This window comes from Myxocyprinus asiaticus, chromosome 46, assembly GCF_019703515.2.
Source record: "Myxocyprinus asiaticus isolate MX2 ecotype Aquarium Trade chromosome 46, UBuf_Myxa_2, whole genome shotgun sequence".
In the NCBI taxonomy this organism is placed as follows: domain Eukaryota; kingdom Metazoa; phylum Chordata; class Actinopteri; order Cypriniformes; family Catostomidae; genus Myxocyprinus; species Myxocyprinus asiaticus.
Window position 1 is genome coordinate 25,652,487 of NC_059389.1, and position 18,128 is coordinate 25,670,614.

General features: G+C 37.6%; 1 protein-coding gene across 6 annotated transcripts in view; it reads left to right on the forward strand.

Annotated features, from left to right (window-relative positions):
* The first annotated feature begins 1,186 nt into the window (after positions 1–1,186).
* LOC127435830 (ras association domain-containing protein 8-like) overlaps positions 1,187–18,128 on the forward strand; it is a 47,256-nt gene continuing 30,314 nt past the window's right edge. For 5 of the 6 annotated variants that reach the window (XM_051689575.1, XM_051689573.1, XM_051689571.1 and 2 more), the window contains exon 1: positions 16,439–16,615. The gene's annotated coding sequence lies outside the window, so the exon portion shown is untranslated. Of the gene's footprint in view, positions 1,318–16,438; positions 16,616–18,128 lie in introns of those variants that run through there. The other variant, XM_051689577.1, reaches the window with a different exon arrangement.

Consider the following 18,128-nt stretch of genomic DNA (forward strand, 5'->3'; position numbering starts at 1 on the left):
GTCCGATTTTCAAATACTTTTTACCTAAAAAAACAAGTTTGTGATGTTGTGATTCTCCTCGGAGCTGGTTGGTTTGGTTCATGGCTCCCAACTCTTTTATGAAGGATTTTATTAAAAGTCTATGGAGAATTGAATGGGGAAAATACTTCCAGAACCCAGATGGCTGAAAAAGTGGGCGGGCATTGTTGCACTCTATTGGGGGCGGGACATGTCGAACGACTCGTCCCAGCCAATAGGCTTTAGTTTATAGCCACAGCCACAGTCAAACACAGCCACACACACACCCTCCACCGTGCTGCTAGTGTCGCTTACCGGGAAAACTTGAGAAGAGGTCTGAAAACCGGCCAGCTTTTCAAAGGTTTTGAGAACCAAATGTTCTAACTGTCAACATTACTACATAACCAGTCTTTGTTCACGATGAGGCGGGAGCTGTTGTGCCAATACAGATGAATGAGAAACATGCAAGTAAAAAACAATATATCCATGTTTTTAATCACAATACACCAAACATAATTAATAAAGAACACTTACTTGAACTGTACATTCCAAGAAATCTCCGGCTGCACAAAAAAATTTAAATACACTCCAGCCACTTGTCCTCGCAACACAAATGCAAATTCTCAGATATCCCTCCCCCTTCGAAGTGAACAAATTCAAGCCAGCGGTCTCGAAACCAGGGTTGTTTGGAGATAGGGAAGAGGGTTTGGGGAAGGGATACTTTATCACCATGTTGTTTGCTAATTGCTGCAATCGTTTCATGTGAATGACAGGTGGCTGGAGGGGAGGAGATTAAACTAATCTGGCTATTGGTCAAATTTATAGGCCAGCCCTCATGCCAGTACCTACTTTAAATCTATTTTCATTAAACAATACACTACGAGTGGCACCGAGACTCTTTGTGATTTTTGAAGGTCATTGGATTTGCTTAGCTGCAGGAATGGCCCTTAAACAAGCATAAAGATAGTGCCTTACCACAGTAGACTGCTCGCAGTTTGATTTCTTTTGTGACTCTTTCAAGCGTCCATTCCTCCCCCAAACACCCCGACAACTCTTGCCCACACTAACCCCACTCATCATTTTTTTGTGTTGCTCACACACTGGTCATGTGACTTTTTGCAGAGCTTTGCCATTGGTCAGCTACTTTCAAAGAGCATCGGTCTCCCGGGCAACGGAATGGCGGCAGCACTTCAGATCATCTCCTCAACCCCTCCTCCTGTTTCACACGGGCTCTCACACACTGAATCAGGTGGCTCTCTGAAGTCTCAACCGTTTGTCGCTCTCAGACGCGTCTTGCACTTTCTAAAGATAGCATTTTAGGTGAGTAACCTGTTTTTACCACATTTTATTTTTAGCACAAACATTTTGAAGTTGTCTTTGAAGCTGAAGTTGTAGTTTCATGCTAACTTGTGGGATGTAAAAATATAAAAGATATTTAAGACATTTTTATAAAAAATAAGATATGATTAATGTGATTTTGGCTCCTCTTCCCAGTTAAGAGATAAGCTGTACCCTCCTGGTACCCAGAACATTTATTTTATTATTGTTTTAATAATAAAAAAATTAAAAAATGAAGGTATTTGAAAAATCATACATAAAAAATAAAAAAAAGAAAGAAAATAAAGTCAAGACACTATAAGGAAAAAAAATCTGTTTTTAGTTTTTAGGTTTTGTCTTTAACATATCTTCTGTAACACTGTTATCATAAAAATGTTGAAAAAGATGTTTATAAAATATTTTTTAATGCACACTATTATGAAATAAGTTTGAATTCTTGCCTACATTTAAGGTGTTTAAGCAGCACTTTATCTCAGAAATCCTTTCCATTAAAAATACTTTACATGAACCAAACTTTGCACATACAAATATTTCATATTTCATAGGAATATTTTTCTTTATTATTATTTGTTATTTTTTTTAATCCCCTTTTCTCCCCAATTTGGAAAGCCCAATTCCCAGTGTGTTCTAAGTCCTCATGGTGGTGTGGTGACTTGCCTCAATCTGGGTGGTGGAGGACAAATCTCAGTTGCCTCCGTGTCTGAGACCGTCAGTCCGTGCATCTTATCACGTGGCTTGCTGAGCGCGTTACTGCGGAGACATAGCGTGTGTGGAGGCTTCACGCTATTCTCTGCAGCATCTACGCACAACACACCACGTGCCCCACCGAGAGCGAGAACCACATTATAGTGACCACAAGGAGGTTACCCCATGTGATTCTACCCTCCCTAGCAACCAGGCCAATTTGGTTGCTTAGGAGACCTGGCTGGAGTCACTCAGCATGCCCTGGATTTGAACTCGTGACTCCAGGGGTTGTAGTCAGCGTCTTTACTCGCTGAGCTACCCAGGCCCCATTTATAGGAATATTATTTATGTTTTTACCTTAATCTCCTGTGGTGACTCCCTAACAATGCGAGGAAGTTGTCATGGCCAAACCTAAAAACATCAAATAACTGTGAATAGCCCATAATGTCCTCTTTGCCCACATCCAGTCAATTTAATAAAAAAAACCGCTCCATTTTTGGTGGGTGAAAACACCGCTCTAGTGTGGTTGAGAAGCATAAACGTAGCTAAATTAATACGTTTTCAAACTAAAACAAGTGTGGACATGGCATTGGTTGTCATATGTATGGTCTCAGATAAATTCAGAAAAAAACAAATGTCCTCTCCAGAGGACAAAAGTGAATGGCTGGGTTTCATGAGGATATAAAGTATATTGCTTACATTGCTGCCTTTTCTAATAATCCAAATCTTAAAGTGTCCTTGGTCTTGGCAATTAGTTGAAAGTGTTTTTGTGTGTGTGTGTGTTACCATGGTAACGTAAGAAGTAAAATATTCTGCAGGGAGTGCAGGTGAATTCAAGAGATGCACAGCAAACACCTGACAAAGAGAACATATCTTGATTGGTACTTCTCTGTACAATTTTGTAATTTATTGTTGCCCAGGATGTATGTTGCTTTAAATGAGAAATTATGGCAAGTTTATGCATTTTGAAGAGCTTTTTTTTTCAATTTCTGAACGACATTGCATTAGTTAATATCCGAGAATAATTTTGAAAGCAGGTTTTAAAGGTTTGTTAGGTTTTAAATGATTAAACAATTCACTGAAAACTTTATTAGGAGCACCTGTACACCTACATATTCATGCGTTTATCTAATCAGCCAATCGTGTGGCAGCAGTGCAGTGCATAAAATCATGAAGATACGGGTCAGGAGCATCAGTTAATGTTCACATCAACCATCAGAATGAGGATAAAATGTGATCTCAGTGATTTAGACCATGGCATGATTGTTGGTGCCAGATGGGCTGGTTTGAGTATTTCTGTAACTGATGATCTCCTGGGATTTTCATGCACAACAGTTTCTAGTGTATAAAGAGAATGGTGCCAAAATCATCCAGTGAGCAGCAGTTCGGCGGACGGAAACACCTTGTTGATGAAAGGTCAACAGAGAATGGCCAGACTGGTTCAAGCTGACAGAAAGGCTTCAGTAACTCAGATAACCCCTCTGTACAGTTGTAGTGAGCAGAATAGCATCTCAGAATGCATAACATGTCGAACCTTGAGGCCGATGGGCTCCAACAGCAGAAGACCACATCGGGCACATCGGGTTTATTAGGACCATAGTGTTCTTAATAAAGTGCTCAGTGAGTGTATATAATTAAGACAAAATGTATTTGGACAGTTTCTGGTTGTTAAATGTTACTGTGATGAACGACACCTGTTATTTGCTAAGACACCTTTTTTTTGTTTGGTCACTACATAATTCCCATATCTCCATTTGTGCTATTTCAAAGTTCTGATGACTTTACTATTATTCTAATACATGGACAAAATCGTTGTAATAATAATGAATGAATAGGTGTGTCTGAACTGTTGACTGGTAATGCGAAAAAACAGGAGCCTTGTTGAAAGATATGACAATCCTGAAACAATCCTGAAATTCCAGTTGACCTGATACCCTAAGGACTGATTCCGGTCTGGAATTTCCCCATCCTGTAATTTACTGTATACAAACCTGCTCATAATCTTCTCACTACAACCTACATTGTTCCAAGAGCTCAACAATGCTTTACTCGTTGAACAGATGTGTTGGTTACATTTCAGTTAAATCTGTTTGATGTGTTTGAAATTGTTATGACCTTTTGAGTGTCGGGTTCTGAAAGTTTTTTTTTAATTTTTTTTACCAAGATTAATTTCTGTTACTCAAATAAAGCCTGGTGCATGACCATATGATTTGGGTATACGGTAACATTTTGGCAACTTGCAAGTGGATGCCAAATTACATAATGATCGGCCAATCACAACGCAAGTTATTAGCTGCTGAAATATGATGGCTGTTGGCAGCATTTTTGCTGACTTTTCAAATCGATATTTTAAGGATATGCCAGCACAACCAAAGAAGATGCATGCCAAATTTTTACTTCCTTAATAAAACGGGTGCAGAGTTTTTTTAAGTTATAGCACCCACTATTGAAGAATTGGACGACATTTGGCATGCATCCTCTCAATGTCTTCACGCCAAAGTTTACCAAGTTTCGTTAAGTTTGGACTTTGTGTTTAAAGATATAGGTCAAAAAGTCAAAGTATGCCATGGCCAAACTATTTATTGACTCCAAAGTGCTTTGACGAATCAAAATTCTTTTGATAACCTTTTGTCAGGAGGTTCTGTAGATGATGTACCAAATTTTGTGCGAATTGGACAAATGACTTAGGAGGAGTTAGAATAATAAAAAAAAAAAAACTGTGCCCATTTTGAGACAAATTTTGGAGATAGTAAAGGATTTCTTTCACCGTAGAGCTTTGCGTATTGCGGCATGATCACAGATGGACAAGTAATTACCGTTGCCTGCGACAAAGTTCTGACAGCATCAGAATTGTTCGGTCGCAGTCCAATGAAGAACCAATAGGAGCACAGCAATTGATGACATATGAGTGTTTGAAAGAGAAGCTTTCAGTTAAAAATGTTGATACTAGACTGACTATATGATATGCAACATTAATAAAAATAATAATTGTAAATGAATTGTAAAATGTTATTATTGTACAATCAATATAACCTTGAATTTGCTCAGTGCATCACAATATATATATATATATTATTCCGGCTAAAAAAATTGCCAACAGTAGCGCAAGGGCTTTTTTGGGTTTGTGTGGTAACGTTTTAATTACGTGCGTCAGTGAGGATGTCAGAGTGTGACATGATTAATCGTCCGATCAATACTGTCAATGGTTACCAAAGTCCTAAGATGTACATCAAGCTGATATAAAAAACAAATGAAGTCATACAGTCTCTCTTGGCTTTTACGCAAAATCTCATATCGTACAATCTGACAAGCATCACTCGTAAAGGACAATTAGAAATGAAGTTAGAATTCAAACAAATATACCTGATATATGTGCATTGCACTGTCTGAAGATCTTTGATGGTGTAGAATGATGAAAGTAAATAGTTTTGAAAGTGTCATTGTTCTGTGTGTTTGGATATCTGTCAGACGAGAGAGATGTGTGGGGGTTCAGCCTTTGAAAGATGAGTTTGCATGCCTTTTGTTTATCATGACCCTTCACCCCCAGGCACATAACAGGTAATTTGTTCATACCCCATTTCCTGTGCTTTTGAAAGGCTTTTGTTGGAAAGAAAAACAATCGACCCACCCAAAAGCCCCTTTAAATTTTGTACCTCTCGCTGTAGCTGTGACTTTGAATCACTTCGGGCTGTTTACTGTTTACAGAACTCATGAACACCAGGTGCACAGTTTAACTTTTACTTTTCTAAGCGATGAGACTTATGATTTCCTCCTGGTGGACGATAAAACAGGTTTAAAAACCTAGCTGGCAAAACTACACAAAAATGTTTTTGCTGCTTGTTTAATATACTTAATTAAAATGAACTAAAGCAACACAAATCTACAACATTTTGTCACAGCTTGATTTCATTGCGTTCTATCCATTTACATTTTCAAAATGGACGTTTACTTAATCCATTGGGGACTATATGAATCATTTTTGTGGTGTTAATGTAGAATTGATGAAACTGGGCAGGTGATTTAAATTTCCATATATATATATGGACGCATTATTTACATTTCTAATGATCTGACCAATCATTCAACCACAGTTAGAAAGTGGCCAACAGCCCAGAACACGGGAGTCATTCTCAAAGTTGAATAAACCGACTAAAGTTTGGAGTGATTATGTTGATCTCAGCTCATTTAGTTGCTGATGGTGTGTGTGGGTTTCTGTTTGTTTCTGCTTTACGATCTTTGGTTGTGTTTTTCCTCTGATGTCTTTATCTTCAGATATTTTCCATGTGACCTGGGGGCCCAGTTGCAAGAAACTCTTAAAGGAATATTCCGGGTTCAATACAAGTTAAGCTCATTCTACAGAATTTGTGGCATAATGTTGACTACCACAAAAAATTATTTCGACTCGTTCCTCCTTTTCTTTAAAAAAGCAAAAAAAAGCAAGAATCAAAGTTACAGTGAGGCACAAACAATGGAAGTGATTGGGGCCAATTTTTGGAAGGTTTAAATACAGAAATGTGAAGCTTGTCATTTTATAAAAGCACTTGCATTAATTCTTCTGTTAAAACTCATGTATTATTTGAGCTGTAAAGTTGTTTAAATCGTAATTTTTACAGTCAGTTTAGGGTTTAGGGTTTGTTGACATCACATCGTCATGACGACTAAGTCGTAAAATTGGCTAAAACTTCACAATAAAATCATGTTAAAATGCTTATTGTTAATGTCTTGTGGCTATACTTTTGAAACAGTGAGTATATTAATGTTTACGGATTGACCCCCTTTCACTACCATTGTAAGTGCCTCAATGGAACCCAGATTTTCGTTATATTAAAGGCAAGTCAAAATGAATTTTTGTGGTAATCGATATTATACTACAAAGGCTGGCGATAGAGTTTAACTTGTATTGAACCCAGAATATTCCTTTTAGTTGAGAAAACCCTTAGATATAATTGTAAGGCTATTGTCACTATTGGTTTTCTTAACTTGAGAGGTTTCTTGCAACCGGCTCCAAAGAAATTTTTATTGAAAAAGAAATCTTAAACCCATTGTTGTATAAATGTTTTCAAATATTATACTTTTTTAAAGGAACGTTCTGGGTTTAACATCTGTTTACAATTTAAGTCTGTTGGACAAGGCATTGCACCTTGATAAACCAATCAAATATATATTTAAATGCACTATTAGAAGAAACTAGTTTGATAAACCTTGTCAGTGCAAAATTATAGCCTGTCATAACCAGGTGAAAAAGCCTGGTAACTTTTACACAGTTAGCGCAAGTAATTACATTACCACATAATCAGAGGTTCATCCACCTAGAAAAGTAATCCCATCACTAAAAGAGGAATTAGACAACTTTACTGCTCAAATAACACATATTATATACAGAATTATTGATTTAAATGCTTTAACAATAATATGAGCAGCATGGTTCTGCTTTAAGCCCTCTGAAATGACTTGCCCCATAGACTTTAATTGAAAGTAAGTGTTTAAACTTGATTTTTGCTTGTTTTTACAAACTGAGGGATGAGTCGAAATTATTGTCCATGTATTGAACTTGCATTGAACGTGGAACATTCCTATAAAATCTGCTACTTTGGTGTATTTAAAAATAGACATATTGTCAAGCCTAAAACTCTTTGAAACTGTCTTCTGCCTGAGAAGAAATTTTCATTGTTGACATGAGATTTGAGGTTGTGCTTTCCTGAGTTATAGGAATTGTAACTTGCACTGCACACACAATACAATGAACAAACGACAAAGAACTCTGTCATCATGTGATGACCATAATGACAGAGAGGAGTTATATTTAACCGCTCTGCCTATAAACAACTATCAAGCTTCACTACCTTGTTTTGTTCCTGCTTTCACTTCTTACTAGAATCTGTGGCAGCACATGATGCTAAAGCTAACCATTGCATCTTGTGCTCAGGGATTTTTGTGCATCTGTCCTAGAGTTTGAGAGAGTCTTTCAGGATATACAGTGGCAAGAAAAAGTATGTGAACCCTTTGGAATTAGCTAGTTTTCTGCTTTTCTGCAACTGGTCATAAATTGTGATGTCATCTTCATTAAAGTCACAAGTATAGACAAACACAATGTACTTAAGCTAACAACACACAAACAATTATAATCTTTCATATCTTTATTGAACGCATCCTATTTAACATTCACAGTTCTGTGAATCCTACTTTGGCAGCAATAACATCAACCCTCCATTTCCGGTAGCTGCAGATTAGACCTGCACAATGTTCAGAAAGAATTTTGGACCATTCTTCCTTACAAAACTGCTTCAGCTCAGCCATATTTTTAGGATGTCTGGTATGAACGGCTCTCGTGAGGTCATTCCACAGTATCTCGATTGGGTTAAAGTCTGGGCTCTGACTTGGCCACTACAAAAAGTCATTCTGAAGGGGATTTACTTCCATTTTTAGGGTCATTTTCCTGCTGCATCAACCAACCTTTACTGAGCTTCAGCTGGTGCACAGCCACCCTGACATTATCCTGTAGGATATCTTGAGCAGTCCAGGCCCCGAAGCAGCCCCAAATCATGATGCTCCCTCTACCGTACTTCACCGTTGGGATGATGTTTTTTATGTTGGTATGCAGTGTACTTTTTAACCATACTTAGTGCTGTGTGTTCTTCCCAAACAATTCAATCTGAGTTTCATCAGTCCACAATACATTTACCTAGTAGAATTGTGGTGCATCAAGATGGTCTTTGGCAAACTTCAGGTGTGCACCAGTGTTTTTGTTGGAAAGCATTGGCTTCCTTCGTGGTGTCCTGCCATAGAATACCATGCCTGTTTAATATTTTCTGTATAGTAGACTCATGAACAGAGATGTTAATCAGTTACCATTATTCCTTCAAGTCTTTAACTGTCACTATAGGGTTCTTTTTTTACCTCCTTGAGCATTCTGCGGTGTGCCCTTTGAGTCATCTTGGCTGAACGGCCACTTCTAGGGAGAGTAGCCACAGTACTAAATCTTCTCTATTTATAGACAATTTGTCTAACTGTGGAAGGATAAATATCTTAGCTCTTCGAGATAACTTTGTAAATCCTTTCCAGTTTATGCAAAGCAACAATTCTTGATCGCAGGTCTTCTGAGGAGTGGCTGACCGATATATTGCAGAGGCGGTAAATCTGCCGATATTTGGAATTTTTTTATTATCGCCATTGGCCGTTAAATTTTTCTGTTTGGCCGATTTTTTTCTTAGGGCCACAAGGGCGCTGACAATTGCCTGCTTGCATTTTAAGCATCTGAGATGTGTAAACGATCAGTCACAGTTAATTTTTTTTGGGGGGGTTACGTGCCATCGTGTTACACAGTCTCATTTAAACGGTCTGCATATCAGAGCCGCCATAGACGTGCCTGAGCTTATAATGTTAAAGTGCTCTTGTGTTTCACTTTCCCTCTCTCTCCTCAACAGTTCCCTGTAACTTTTAACTGTCTTGTCTAATGATAAAAAGGCAAATATCAATGAAATTTATATCATATACTGCCTGCAAATATGCGGATATCTCGTTTAAACAGATGTAATAAACAAACCTCACAAAACATTAGGAAAACCACTGTCCTGTGAAGCGCTCAAACAGTATTTCTTCCTCTAAAGTGCGTTTTAGGTCAGCCTCTCCTCAGCATTTCCCCGTAACTTTTAACCTTCTTGAATGATGATGAAACTTCTATCATATACCCTCTGCAAATATGCATATGTCTCATTTAAACAGATATAATTCACGAACCTCACGAAAATCCAGCCGTTTCTTCCCGTGGAGCGCTTCTCTATCATATCAAATCAGCCAGAATCAAAACTTCAGGATCAGGATCAAAAGTTCCTCTAATTCACAAATCATGATGGTCAGTTCGTGACAATCCAAGCAGGTGATAAAGTCCATTTAAACAGTCAGGAGATTGCTGTTTACACTGGATCCGCACGAGCGTGTGAGTGCAACCTTAAAGTAAAAACACTTCACGTGCGCTATAAGTAAATGTCATATTCACTATGCACTGTATGTACAATTAGTTCGATTCAGCCTTTTGTGAGAAAATGTGATTACTAATGTGCACATGCCATCCATGATTGCTGGACTACTGTGTGCTCTGTTATTAGGGGTGTAACGGTTCTCGGTAAAAAACGAACCATACGGTTCACCAACCATGGTTCAGTAAGCCTTTGCTCCGCGGTTCATCTCAAGTTTAATAACGCATCTGGATCATACAGTTTGGCGAAGAAAATAAAGTGCCAAATAGACATGCGCTGTTGTAACCTCTGCTAATGCACCTGTATGGCTCTATAGATGGACACACTCCATCTGTGTTTCATGTGGGTCAACTTTCTACAGAGAGAAGATGTCCTATTAACTGTTAGTATGTTAAATCAGTTGATGACATCACCGTTCTGCATGCCTTAGTTGGCAAAATGGCAAGCAGAGAAAACAAGCCGCAAGAGAGAAGCCCCTGCGTCATTTAAGTCTCCTGTTTGATATCGGATATCGGCATCGGCCATTAAAAAAACCCATATCGGTCGACCAATTCTTCTGAGATCTCTTTTTTTCAAGGCATGAGCCATGTCAGCAGATGCTTCTAGTGAATAGCAAACTCAAAATGTTTGAGTGTTTTTTATAAGTCAAAATAGCTCTAACCCACATCTCCAATCTCATTTCATTAATTGGATGCCAGGTTTGCCAAATCCTGACTCTAATTAGCTTTTGATGATGTCATTAGCCTAGGGTTCACATTCTTTTTCCAACCTACACTGTGAATGTTTGAATGATGTATTCAATATGTACAAGAAAAGTAAAATCATGTGTATTATTAGTTCAAACTGATTGTGTTTGTTCATTATTATAACTTAGATGAATATCAAACCCGATTTTAAAGCAAATTTATACATAAATGCAGGTAATTCCAAAGGGTTCACATACTTTTTCTTGCCACTGTATTTCTAACCTTAATGGCTTTGTTGCAATATCAGGTGTTAAAATCATGGCATAAACACACAATGTTCCCAATCTTAACTAAATTACGAGCTGTTTTTTTGTTTGTTTTTTTCACTTCTCTATTGAGAAATAGCTTTGCCGGTCATTTCAAATGGGTTTGTTGGACAAACTATTTCTTCAGTTGCAATGGAGTGCAGATATTGAATGTTCAGTCAGTGTTATGGGTATGTTATGTTAAGCATGCAGCTTTGCCTCTGGTCGGTTTTGAGCACCACGCACCTGTCTATGCATTGTCTACTAATCTAAAGACACACAGTGTCTCTGTCATTGGATTTTTTAATGTGCACCTGCACTTTGAAAGCATCCCTTGTATGGATGATGAAATCTGTTGGGGGAAACTAATGGGTCACATCTGTTGTGTTGAAACAAGTTTGATGTTGAAACAAATTTCCTTTTCTTTATCGGTGATCATGTGATCAGAGCACATTGGATGAAATATTTATTCTTATACAATGCACTGAATTGCATACAACAGATTTGTTTGCGAATGTCATGGCATGGTCGTTGTTGAACAGAGCATGAAGTCAGTTGTGTTTCTTCATAAAGTAGGCCATCTGGTTATTAGGGTTTTTGCTTTCTGGTTTTCATTATATCAAATGGTGACTTTAAAGTTTTTTTTTTCTTCTCTTTTTTTTACCGATTAACCGGTGCTGATAGTTGCTTTTTGGAAAACATCTATGCTGAAAATTTTTATCCCTCAACAATAAACCTCATCTAGTGAAATTAGATGTATACACTCACCCACCTCATTATTAGGTACACCTGTACACCTACTTATTCAAGCGATTATCTAATCAGCCAATCATGTGGCAGCAGTGCAATGCATAAAATCATGCAGATACAGGTCAGGAGCTTCAGTTAACGTTCACATCAACCATCAGAATGGGGGAAAAATGTAATCTCAGTGATTTCGAACGTGGTATGATTGTTGGTGCCAGATGGGCTGGTTTGAGTATTTCTGTAACTGCCGATCTCCTGGGATTTTCATACACAACAGTCTCTAGAATTTACTCCGAATGGTGCCAAAAACAAAAAACATCCAGTGAGCGGCATTTCTGTGGACGAAAATGCCTTGTTGATGAGAGAGGTCAACGGAGAATGGCCAGACTGGTTTGAGCTGACAGAAAGGCTACAGTAACTCAGATAACCACTTTATACAATTGAAAAAAATTTTATGCTGCATCCACACCGACAGATGTTATTATCAATTCCAAGACCACTGTTTTATTAGCCAGCAAGACATAAAAAAAATGCTGTGCACCTTTAATTCACACATTGTAAATAAAATTGTTACTAGAAACTGAGGGAATGCAAAACTAACTATAGGTCATCTTTAAATGGGTGGCTCCAGAGAGAGTGGGGGGTCTCACATGCCGCGGGGGAGGGGGCGAGATTACAGGTTTAAGGAGTCGCCCTCAGGAATGCCTATAGGGTGTCTGTGAAACGTTAAACAGACATACAATAGTGTTAATGACCTTTAATCCCTTGAAGAGATAGTTCACAAAACAATTTACATTTTGTCATCATTTACTCACTCTCATGTTTGGATGAATTGCCCCTTTAAGGTAAACCAGTCCAAGGCCAATTGAATATTAGAGGAGGTTTTATTCAACGTATGCTCATAATGATTTGAATTTGTTGATCGTAGGTCAACAGTCATGACGTAGTAAAGCATGATTGGTTTATTGATGGAGTTGGTAACTGTGTTTTGCATTACTCTTGGCAGTTATAAAGGTAAAGCACACAAGGATTAAAAACTGACTGCTGGTTTTGTTGTGTGTGTGTTTGCATGTGTCTGTGTGTATATGGACAAACATGTTGACAGACATCAGGCCAAATGCTCAGTTCTTATTCATTGCAATATATCTACTATTATAGATACAGTGGTGTGTATGTAAATACCAGATGTTTGCATCTGTAATGCTCAATGTATATGTGGATGAACCTTACAAATGTGTAAGACATATATATATGTGTGTGTGTGTGTGTGTGTGTGTATGTGTGTGTGTGTATATACAATGCATATATACAATTCTACAATGCATAAATATATTATGATAAAGTATTTATACATCATAATAGTATTTGTTTTACTTCCTATAATTTTATGGAGAACCAAATAGGAAAAAAAGGATTATAATAAAAAGAAAAATTAAAAAGAAATAAATAATAAAATGAGGAAGTATTATATATAGTATAGTATAAAATAAATGTTAAATTTGATAAGTAAGTAAGTAAATATGTATACCCTAAAATCAACAATACATTTATTAAGATATGATCCAGTGGCGGAAATGTTATATTTTTTTTTTTTCACACAATTTAGCCCTGAATTTATTCATTTTTTTGTGTAAAGATGTATGTATCTATTTCTGTAATCATTTACTTCACATATATTTATTCTTTCATTTTGTGTATGTATTTTTTTTTTTTAATCTTTTTATAACGACAACTACAAATGCATGGCAATTAACGCATTATGGTAATGAGAATTGGGAGGGAAGGCTCTTAATTGTCCGGATAATAATGTCACAATGCAAAAATTCTTAATGCTCCAAAAATTAGCTTCATGTTCTATATCATTTCTTATTTATCCTTTTTATTTTGGGGTGAAATTTGTCTCTGGCTTGTGTTTGTTAGATTCACCGATATCACCATTATATTTTGTTGAGAGCTGCATTTTTGTTGACGGTTGTTTGTCTTCTTGAGTTTTTGCTGTCATTTGGTTTCGATGGGACCTTGATGGTCAGGTTTCAGAGTATCGTATGTGTTGTATTTTGTGCATGTCAGTCAGCTCAGCTACAGTGGAGCACATCACAAATGAGACCTCTTTAATTAAAATATTTAATTGCAATCTCGATTGTTTCTCCTAGACAGCAATGAGATTTGGCTTAAGTCTCCTGCTTCTTAAAGGTTTCCCAGTAATCTCAAAAACATGCGTCTTCTCCAGAGTTTTGAAGAGATCTCAACAATGTCTCAAACTTTAGTCAGATTTGCCTGCAATAAATTATCTAAGCAATGCTATTTACATTAATTTGATCTCTGTTCTATACTATTATTGCATGTGAACAACTGTCTCCATTTTAGGAAGAAACATCTGAGATAAAGTTGATTTAACTCAAACATTAGAACTCCATTAAGTCTCTCGAGTTATGAAAGAGCAACCTCTGAGCAACACAGTTTTCCTCTGGGATACCTAAGAGAAGGAGATGTGTTTGAATTGCTGAACGTGTGACACAGAAGTGACTTCCGCAGCAAAGCATCTGGTTACACTCACACACAGTTGCTGTGCTGTCTGCACAAAGACTAATATCAAGATAAAATATACTGTTGTGGCTTGAGAGTTGTGTTAATTCAACTGTGTATGTGGGTTTACTTGGATAAGAGCATGCGAGTCGACACGTGAGCCAAAAGTGTCAAAGAAGAACCACAAAATGATGCTCTTCTTCAGCAATTGCATTTGTTATGTCGCTTTTGCTTCTATGACACTGTCCATTAGGTTTAGGTTTAAAGGTTAGGGGTAGGGAGGTAAGTTTTGTTGATTTAAAGCTTGGCTTAAAACATGTTTGGGCGAAATGTAACTCGCTTTTAGCGCCACATAGTGGACATCTCACCTCGGAACTGCCGCGATACGTGCATTAAACCATATAATATTATTTTGTAAAAATGTTGCCACAATAGCGTACATGAGATTAGGCTGTAAATGTGACAGAACATCTCTTTGGGAACACCAGGGTATGCTGAGTGACTCCAGCCAGGTCTCCTAAGCAACCAAATTGGCCCGGTTGCTAGGGAGGGTAGAGTCACATGGGGTAACCTCCTCGTGGTTGCGATTTGTGGTTCTCGCTCTAGTGGGGCACGTGGTAAGTTGTGCGTGGATCGTGGAGAGTAGCATGAGCCTCCACATGCTGTGAGTCTCCGCGGTGTCATGCACAGCGAGCCACGTGATAAGATGCGCGGATTGACGGTCTCAGAAGCGGAGGCAGATGAGACTTGTCCTCCGTTACCCAGACTGAGGTGAGTAACCGCGCCACCACGAGGACCTAGTAAGCAGTGGGAACTGGGCATTCCAAATTGGGGGAGAAAAGGGGATAAAAAAAATAAATAAAAAAAACACCAGAGGCCTATGATATGCCCTCATTTAGAAAGCTAAGTAAGCATGTGTTTGTGAGTGACCATGTATACTTGGCTGTAGTTTAGGGACAAACTGTCTCCAGAAGTGAGCTAAATCTATCAAAACGTCCCATTGTGGACATCTGAGAATTAAAAAATAATAAAAAAAATATATAAAAATAAAACAAAATAATGTTGTTTTTATTATTTTGTGTATTCTTTTTATTAAAGGATTAGTTCACCCAAAAATGAAAATTCAGCCATTGTTTACTCACCCCTATGTTGTTATACCCCATATGACTTTCTGTCTTTTTCTTCACACAAAGAAATTGTGAAAATAAACATTTTTCTCAGTGATGTCATACAATGGCAGTTTATGGTGACCACCCCTTAAAGCTTCAAAAGTATAATTCAGAAGTCTAGTAAATTATTCCATGAGACTCATGATATCACTGGTGGTCCTGCTGAAGCGAAACAAAACATGTTTTCGCTTGAACGCCCCATCTTGCACATGCTGCGTATCTACTGTGGCTCTTGTGCAAACAGCTCTAAAGCTTGCGTACAGACTCATGAATGCACACAGGAGAATAACGGTCAGTGAACATTTTTACTAAATAATACATTCGATTTCAGTTTGTTTCGCACCAAACCTTATTGTATGCTTTCATAACAATCATGAGTCTCATGGAATAATTTATTAGACTTCTGAATTATACTTTTATGTTCTTTTGAAGCTTGAAGAGGTAGTCACTATAAACTGCCATTGTATGACATCACTGAGCACAACATTTTTTCTCAATTTCTCCCATTGTGTTAAGAAAAATAAAGAAAGTCATATAGGGTTATAACAACACAAGGGTGAGTAAACAATGACTGAATTTTCATTTTTGGGTGAACTGTCCCTTTAAGAGGTAGGGCTAATATTTTGGGTTAGTTTGTAGTCATTATAATAAGCTTATATATATATATATATATATATATATATATATATATATATATATATATATATATATATATATATATATATAAAATAGAGGCCTATGACATTTCCTCATGTAGATAGCTAAATAAATGTATGGATGGGCGTGTGTGTGTGTCTTTGAGGGACATAGAAAGTGAAGGGATGCATGAGACAGAAACTGCTCTAAACAAAACACGACACCCCTCCTACCTGGAGACGAGGGCGGGGCTTGCCATGTCAGCACAGTTCATTGAGGCGGGTTGAGAGAGAGAGAGAGAGAGAGAGAGAGAGAGAGAGAGAGAGAGAGAGAGAGTGTGTTTGAGATAGGAGTGGGAAGTGCTGTCACAGAGATATCGGCATTCCTGAGAAGCTTTCAACATACTCATTGCGCTGCCCACACAGAAGACCTGCACATCTGTCCCACAATCTCAAAGGACTTTCATTTGTCTTCTCAAAGAAACTTTAGGATACTTCTTATTGCATGTGGAATTAGCAGTTAAAGAAAGGAGCAATTTTATGTTTCAAGAGGTAAGAGAAACATGTTCTCCACATGTTTGATTGCAGTTATAAATCAACCTGTGGCTTCAAATCAACCTGTTGTTCCTGAGCTGTTACTGTGGTATCTACAAGAGCATTGAGAACTCAGGGTAGAAGTCATTTTACATGTTTATTTGGAAGATTTCATTGGTCAAAGGTTGCTCTTTCATATCTGTGAAAAGTGAGTTAACTTTTCCAGGTATGTTTAACTGAAGTATCAACTTTATTTTAGGTGTTTCTCCTAAAATGCCTTGGACACAAATGAGACAATTGCTGTCATATTGTTTGAGTTGAGATTAAAATCTCTGACTTTGATTGCAGACTTTGGTATTTAGGCACATCTGAAGACATTTTTAGATCTCTTCTGAATCTCTGCAGGAGACACTGAGATAACATGTGCCTTTTTCACAGGTGAAAAATCTGAGAAGCTGGAGACTTTTGCAAATGTCTCCATTTAAACATATTGGTGTCTAGGAGAAACAATTGAGATTATTAAAAAAATCTCATTTGCAAAGTTTCCTTTGGGTGTCTCCACTCCAAATCTGCCTATGATGAGTAATTAGTCCATAGATCACGTTTTATGGCTGAGAGAGCAAAGATTAATAATACACAATGACATCTACGTGCACAGGGTTTATTGCAATATGTTAAGAACGCTATAAACATTTAGCAATCTGACAGGCTGAAGGGGTGGGGGTTCGCCCAGGGCGCCACACAAGCTAGAACCGCCACTGCATTACTAAGAGTCAAACCCTAAGAGTTAAACTTCAGTGCGTATCAACTTCAGTGTTTGTGCTACATACATGAATGATACAAATAATACTAAAAGTGTGTAGCTTGTTGTTGAGAGGTGTGTTGTTACTTTTTTAAGTGATCGAACTTACGGTTTTCACCTGGCAGATAATAAAACTGGTGAAAAAATCCCATCGAAGGAGGGAACCTAGAGTATGCAAACCAAAAGCCGGTTCATATTCGTTACCGATTCCATTGTTTAAACAATACTGGAACTGAATGGTGTTCATGACTTTCAGTTCCATTAATAGTTTTTGAAAGTGCATTTTCGACCGATCCAGAGGGAACACCGTCCTTACAAAAATCAATTCAAAGTTCATTGCAAACTTGCTGCAAATTGTCCATTGTTGCCAAATGTTTGCTGCAGGTTCACCACTATTGATGAAGAGCTGCAAACTTCTGGCAAACATTTGTGGTGAATCACAAGCTCATTTGCATGTGAAAATAATGAGTGGCAAATCTGTGGAAAGTTTGCAGCTAGTTTCCAGAACTATTGAAGATTTTTTGTAAGAATACTCTGACAATGAATACTTCGGCAGTAAAGGCAAAACATTTTGGATTTCTTATTTTAAAATCCGTTAATGCATTCGTTAAGAGAAATCGTAACCAGAATCATTAAATTCCTTTCAATTCCCACCCCTAATCTGGAGTCTTGAATGTGGACTAGTGATAGACCAATATATCGGTTTTACCGATTAATCGGTGCCAATAG